The sequence below is a fragment of the Arvicanthis niloticus genome, unplaced genomic scaffold (assembly GCF_011762505.2).
Source record: "Arvicanthis niloticus isolate mArvNil1 unplaced genomic scaffold, mArvNil1.pat.X pat_scaffold_361_arrow_ctg1, whole genome shotgun sequence".
Lineage (NCBI taxonomy): Eukaryota > Metazoa > Chordata > Mammalia > Rodentia > Muridae > Arvicanthis > Arvicanthis niloticus.
Genome location: NW_023046013.1, coordinates 50,569 through 56,555, shown reverse-complemented (window position 1 = coordinate 56,555; position 5,987 = coordinate 50,569). Strand labels below are relative to the sequence as shown.

At 37.2% G+C, this 5,987-nt stretch overlaps 1 non-coding gene across 1 annotated transcript; it reads left to right on the top strand.

The window, feature by feature from the left end:
• The first annotated feature begins 2,004 nt into the window (after positions 1 to 2,004).
• On the top strand, positions 2,005 to 2,136 carry LOC117701961 (small nucleolar RNA SNORA17). Its single transcript, XR_004605906.1, has one exon. It is a non-coding gene; the product is annotated as a small nucleolar RNA SNORA17 (small nucleolar RNA).
• Positions 2,137 to 5,987: the final 3,851 nt, after the last annotated feature.

The following is a 5,987-nucleotide window of genomic DNA, read 5'->3' as shown; positions in this document are numbered from 1 at the left end:
ACTGATTTATTTGGTTGTAGTCAAGATGTTTTAACATTCAGGTTTTATAACAATGCAGCTTATATTTAGAAGAGTATAAAACATTTGCATTTCTTATTATAATTCAGTTGCTATACTCATATAAGATTGTGGGAAAATGCCAAACACTTCAAGTGTATTAGGTCCTTGTTCAAAAGAATCAATTTCCATAGACAAATGGGCAATAGTAATTGAACTTTGTAAGTTATCAAAAACAAACAAAAACACCAACAACAGAAACAATAAAAACCAACCAAACAACCAAATAAAAGCCAAAATACCATAATATTCAGAATTTCAGAGTAAGGCATGTTGATGAGGCTATGGAGGGTTTGGATGAAGAAAACTGGGGTTGAATGTGATTATATTTTATTGTATATATGTATGGAATTCTCAAGAATGAAGAGAAAGTGGAAAAAAGAATTACTGTTATCTTCAAATTCAGTACAGTAAGAAATATTCCAGTTGAAGTCAACACAAGTTTTAGCTTGTGAATGACTTCAGGTGAGACTGTAAAATCTCCAATCTTATTTTCATGATGTGATCTGATACGGGAATATTCTTACTTTGTCATGTGAATAATATAGAAGGCTACTTGAGAAATATTTTATAAAAGAATGCTGTTTTCATTTCAGTAGTTTATGTGGGTAGAGTTTCACTAATACTAATGATATATTTGGGGCTAAATTTGTACATATCAAATTAGTAAGCTGCAATTCTATAACAAATTCATGTTTGCTAATTTATTACAATTTATCAGCTTTCATTTAGCCAGTAGCATGGGAAGTATAGAACATATATTTCTACTACTTATAAAATAAAATGAACAAAGCCTCCAAAATACCCATTAAATATTATATTACATTATTTATGAAAATTAAAATAAAAGTAGTTTTTTTACATTCTACCTAGTAAAAGTGAGACTCAGAGACAACTAGTGATTGCTTCATGTTATTCTGAAAATAGACAACATTGTTAAATATGTTTTCTGATGGTTTCTTTAACTTTACTGGTCAACCAGTCCTAATAAAGACAAAAGTTTGCTTCATCATTTATTGAAAAGAATTATACATTTTTCAAATAAACATGGTATTTTAATAAAGCACATAATAATATTCTTAAGTTAAATTATATCTTTATTGACATATTCAGGGAACAACTAACTATGCATTCCAAACCTAACCAATATATCTATAATAAAACCTGCATATGTAAGACTCAGGAAAATCACAGAAGAAGAGGTAGAAAAATTGAGAGAGACAGAGAGCCAGAAAATATTTTGTAATATGTTTCTCTTCTAGTTATGACTGGTAAGCTGCATCCATGAAATCTAAACAATACAGGACTTTAAACCTGACTTAAACAATATAAGTAACAGTTAATTTCCCACCACATAAAGGAGAAATGTCATGGATTCTTAACCCTAGATAAAGAGCAAAAGAAATTAACAATTGATCTGAGAGGTATAATTAATCTTGTAGAGAAATAACACCTCTGATTTGTTATCTAATAGAAAGTACTCCGCCCTACAAACATGTACATGTAGGCAACACAGAATGGAGTATTCAGGTTGTTATTTTATTTATTTATTTATTTATTTATTTATTTATTTATTTAGATGCAGGTGTAACAATGGGTAACAAAATCAGAAGAGATGGTAAATGTTGTAGGGGGCAAACATAGAAAAGGGAGGAGGAAGGAGAGGACAAGCAATGAATCACTTTGGTTTCTATGTAGACACTGGATGAAGTAATAATGGTACTGACAGAATAGTAAGCTATCACATGAGTCAAGATGAGAGATGACGTACTGTGTCCACAGGGATACTATACAAGGTAGTGAGCTTGATGTACTGACTGCTAGGCTTCTCTAAACATACGAAATTAGTAGACTGATAACCACACAGTTTTATGGGATCTATAGAGTGTAGTAATAGAAGAGTGCAGAACTGGCCAAATTACATGGGTTGTAAAATTGAACAAATCCCCTACACTTAGAGTCATTACAGGTATGTCTGCTGGATCACATGTATAGCTATAGGTTGCAGAAGGGAGAGAGGCTATGTCTATACTCAGTATTCCGATCTATGAACATCTAAGTGATTAGTAACCTAAAACGTATTGAAACAAAATGTGATCCTGAGACAACCACCAATCAGGTAGCAGGCAGGCCTGGATGGGCTCCCAGGATGGGGATTTAGAGACTAGAAGAACCCTGCCTGGGACTGCAGGCCCCTGGTAGGAGTGAACCCAAGACAGACAACCTCCTCAAGGGGCTACTTCGGTGGGCCAGGGGAGGACTGAGCTCAAGAATGGGCCATGGGGCCTGGACATGGAGCTAGCATGAGATACCATCAGTCCAGAGACACGAAGGCCTGAGGGACCAGACCTTGGAGTAGATGACCCCTGCCCAGGGCCATAGTGCATGCGCAGAACATATCTGCTATGAGACAATACCTGAGACAACCCCAGTCGCTGAGAGATTGCCAGATACCCCTTATAAGAACAAGTAAATGGTGGAGAAATGGAAGAGAAAGAGAAACAGAAGGATGTGGGCACAATGAAGAGATGCAGAACTGGAGACTCAAGGGTAATGAGGAACAGCTTGATGTGAGTAGCTGCTGGCTACACCCAGGACCATGGTGGAATCTTGCCCTATGGTATCATTGGGTCTACATCTGGGTTCATGTCCCTGCACTACCGGCATCTGTTACAACCAAAGGCCAGGAAGATGGCCCTTTCTGGGCTGCCACCCAGGACATGTTGACATCTGAGAGCTGAGTATAACTGGCTCCATCCCTCACCTGGGTATTGTGGGTGAGCTGGCACTAGGGGCATAAGAGCAGAAGAGCTTCCTCTGGCCATAGACACTGTAATTGGGAGAGAGGTCTCACATATTATATGCATTGCAGGTGAGTGGGTCTGAAGGACACAAGCATGAGAGATCTGGCCCTAGCATGAGCCTCCATGCTGTGGCGTGGATGAGGGAGATTTACCCTCCTCCCTCTTCCCCCTGCCACCTGTGGCAGGTGGGAGACCTGGCCATGAGGTCATGAAAGCAGAAGAGTGGTCCTCATCCCTCCTCAGGTATAGTATTCAGAAGAGGAGAGTGGGCCCTGCACCTGGCCTGAGCAGCAGGGTAGAGCTTAGAGCTGACCCTAGTTGTGGAGGTTGCTTGAGAACCAGGACCAATAACTGACCAGCTCAGATACCTCTGAGGCCCAGATCCAGGGCTTTGAATTGGCAAAACCCAACATCTACCCTTTCTTTGTCGGTGAATGGTTGAAGTACATGAAGGGAACAGATATATAGATTTAAAACTACAGGATCTCTAAGACACAGGACAACAACAGAATATCTGAGAGAAGTCCCCTTGAGCATCCACTATTGACAGAGCAGAAGCCTAGAGACCTTGTCTCAGACCAATTAGTTATTGCAATGAACATTTGCAAGCAAAGAAGTGTAGACAAAATGGTATAAACACTGTGATACAGTATTGTCCCCACAATAATTTTTTTCTTTGTTGTGGTGGGAGGTTGCAAGGATGGAGGACAGGTAAAAAGGGTGGGGGAGATGAGTGGCATTTGTGTAACATAATGTGAAATTCACAAAGCACAAATAAAAAGCTAAAATGTTTGAATAAATCCTACTCGTTCATTGCATCCACATTGGTAGAGAGTAGTTTGAAAATTCATATTTCTTTTATATCTTAGCATTTTACTTAATTTTAAATACAATAAAGTTTTTTCTTTATTATTATACTTAATCTATCATTTATTCATTAATCGTGTTTGTTTAGTGTCCCACAAAATATAATCAGAATTGTGCATCTGAGTTTGAACTTACCCTCAGAGCCTTCTGAACTCACAAGTGGGTATGCAACTCCATATTCTGCATCCCCTTCAAGTATAATTTGAACACTGTCAACATATTAGCAGAATATTGTGAGGTCTTCTGAGCCAATCCCCCTCCGACACCCCATTCCTGGCTGATAGGAAGATGAAACTCTGGATTCAGTGGTAGCATACACATTTGCTGTGTTTGTAGTTATCATAGCTGTATATAGCCGAGAAAGTGGTAGTTCACAATGCCCTCCCTATGTTCTGTCTCGTACATTTTTTTCTATCCTCTTTCCCACAACATTGTCTGTCCTTTAAAGAGATAGCATAGACCTTCTGTCTAAGGTTAAGACCTTAACTCTTCTTTATTCCTAGCATTTGTGTAACCATGAGTTGTTGCATATTGCCTCCATTCACTGCAAAAAGACGTTTCTATATTTAAGGAGTTAGTCTTTGTCGGTGAATGTGAATGTAGATGTTTAACAGGTTGTTTGGTGTGAAGTCAGTTGAGCTCTTAGCTCCTTGCCCACTTTCATAAGATTCTATAGTCTCTTTCCTCTTGTGTATTTACTGTATTGTGGATGGCTTTCTTTACAAGTACTTTTAATTAGATAGTAGTTGGTTACCCCATAATTGTTATGGCATCATGATACCCATGGACAAATTTTGCCTGTCAAGCTGGGAATACAAATAGTAGAGTTTATAATTAGGTTTTACCATTGAAGCATCTACTTCACTAAAGATGATACAACACCATTTATACACCTAAAGTCCAACTAGCAAAGAGAAATTCTGTAGCACACTGTCAGCTTGATTTCTTTTCATTTTGCATCCAAGATATATGGTGTATAGAGCAGGTGGGACCTTGCAACTAGATCTGGTGGATGTCTGAGAGCAATGGTATCTTTGGTGCCTAAATGACAAATGACTGATAAGGAAGCGTTCTGCACTTGGTACTTGCATTTTTGTGTAATGACCCCAATTGTTCTTAATAGCCATAGTTTCTCATCTTGCTAGAGCTATATGCTATCAAACTATCTTTTACGTTTTTAAAAAACTGATTACTTAATAATAGGTTATCAAACACTTTTAAAGACTCATTTGTTAAAAAGAATCAAATTTTTTTTGGATGCCGAGACTAAGTTTTGCCCTTTGGACATAACAAGAAGTTGGTTTGTCAACATGAAAATAAATCCATAAAAGATTAGCTTAACAAATTGGAAGCAATGTGATCTTTCGAAACTCAAGCTATCACAGTAAGTGGTCAATAACAATTTATTGATGGTGATAATGTTGTGGGCCCTTTGAAGAGCTGTATGTAATACAATGCAAACCACGTGCTGTTAAAATCGCTTGAATAGTTATTTAATAATATGATTAGACTAATTTACTGCAAGATTAAAATTCTTATCTGGCATTAATGTGGCCACTAGAATAAGCTTTGAAAAGAGTCACCGTGTTATGCTTTTCTTAGAACACATACTTTCGAATGTTCTTATAGCAATAAAATATTGCTTTAACCTATTATCAGTTTCAAAATTGAGATTTTCATCTGTCCTTTCAGAGAGGTTTCACGTTTTTTTTTTCTACTGAACAAAGTATAACATATTGATTCTTTGTGCAGTTTAACACATTAATTTGGTCTAGAAGGCTGGTGTTAAAGATATAACTTCATTGTAAAGGGAATCTCCAAGGCTCTCTCTGAGAGGACTGGGAATTCATTCAACATTTCAATGCCATCCCTCTGTAATCTGTTGATTGGTGTTCATAATTCTTCGCAGAGATATTGTGAAGATTAATGAAATAGAGTTTGTAAAGTATTTTATCTCTTCAAATGCAAGTTGTGTGAGCTGAACGTTTAGAAGCCTCATTATACGCAGTCTGTACTGTGCCAGAACTCTTAAACTGTTAGTAAAATCTCTTAAGTGTTGTACTTTATCATTGCTGTCTTGATAATGGAGGGCTATGCCTATCATATCCGTTTTTGTCTCTTCAAGACTGTTTAAGCGTAGGACTACTGATGCTTGACATTTATCAGAATTACAGTGATCCTCTTACATTTGGAGTGGATGGAATTTGTACTAGATCCATCTTATAATGTTATCTATTAATGTCAGGCTCCATATATGTA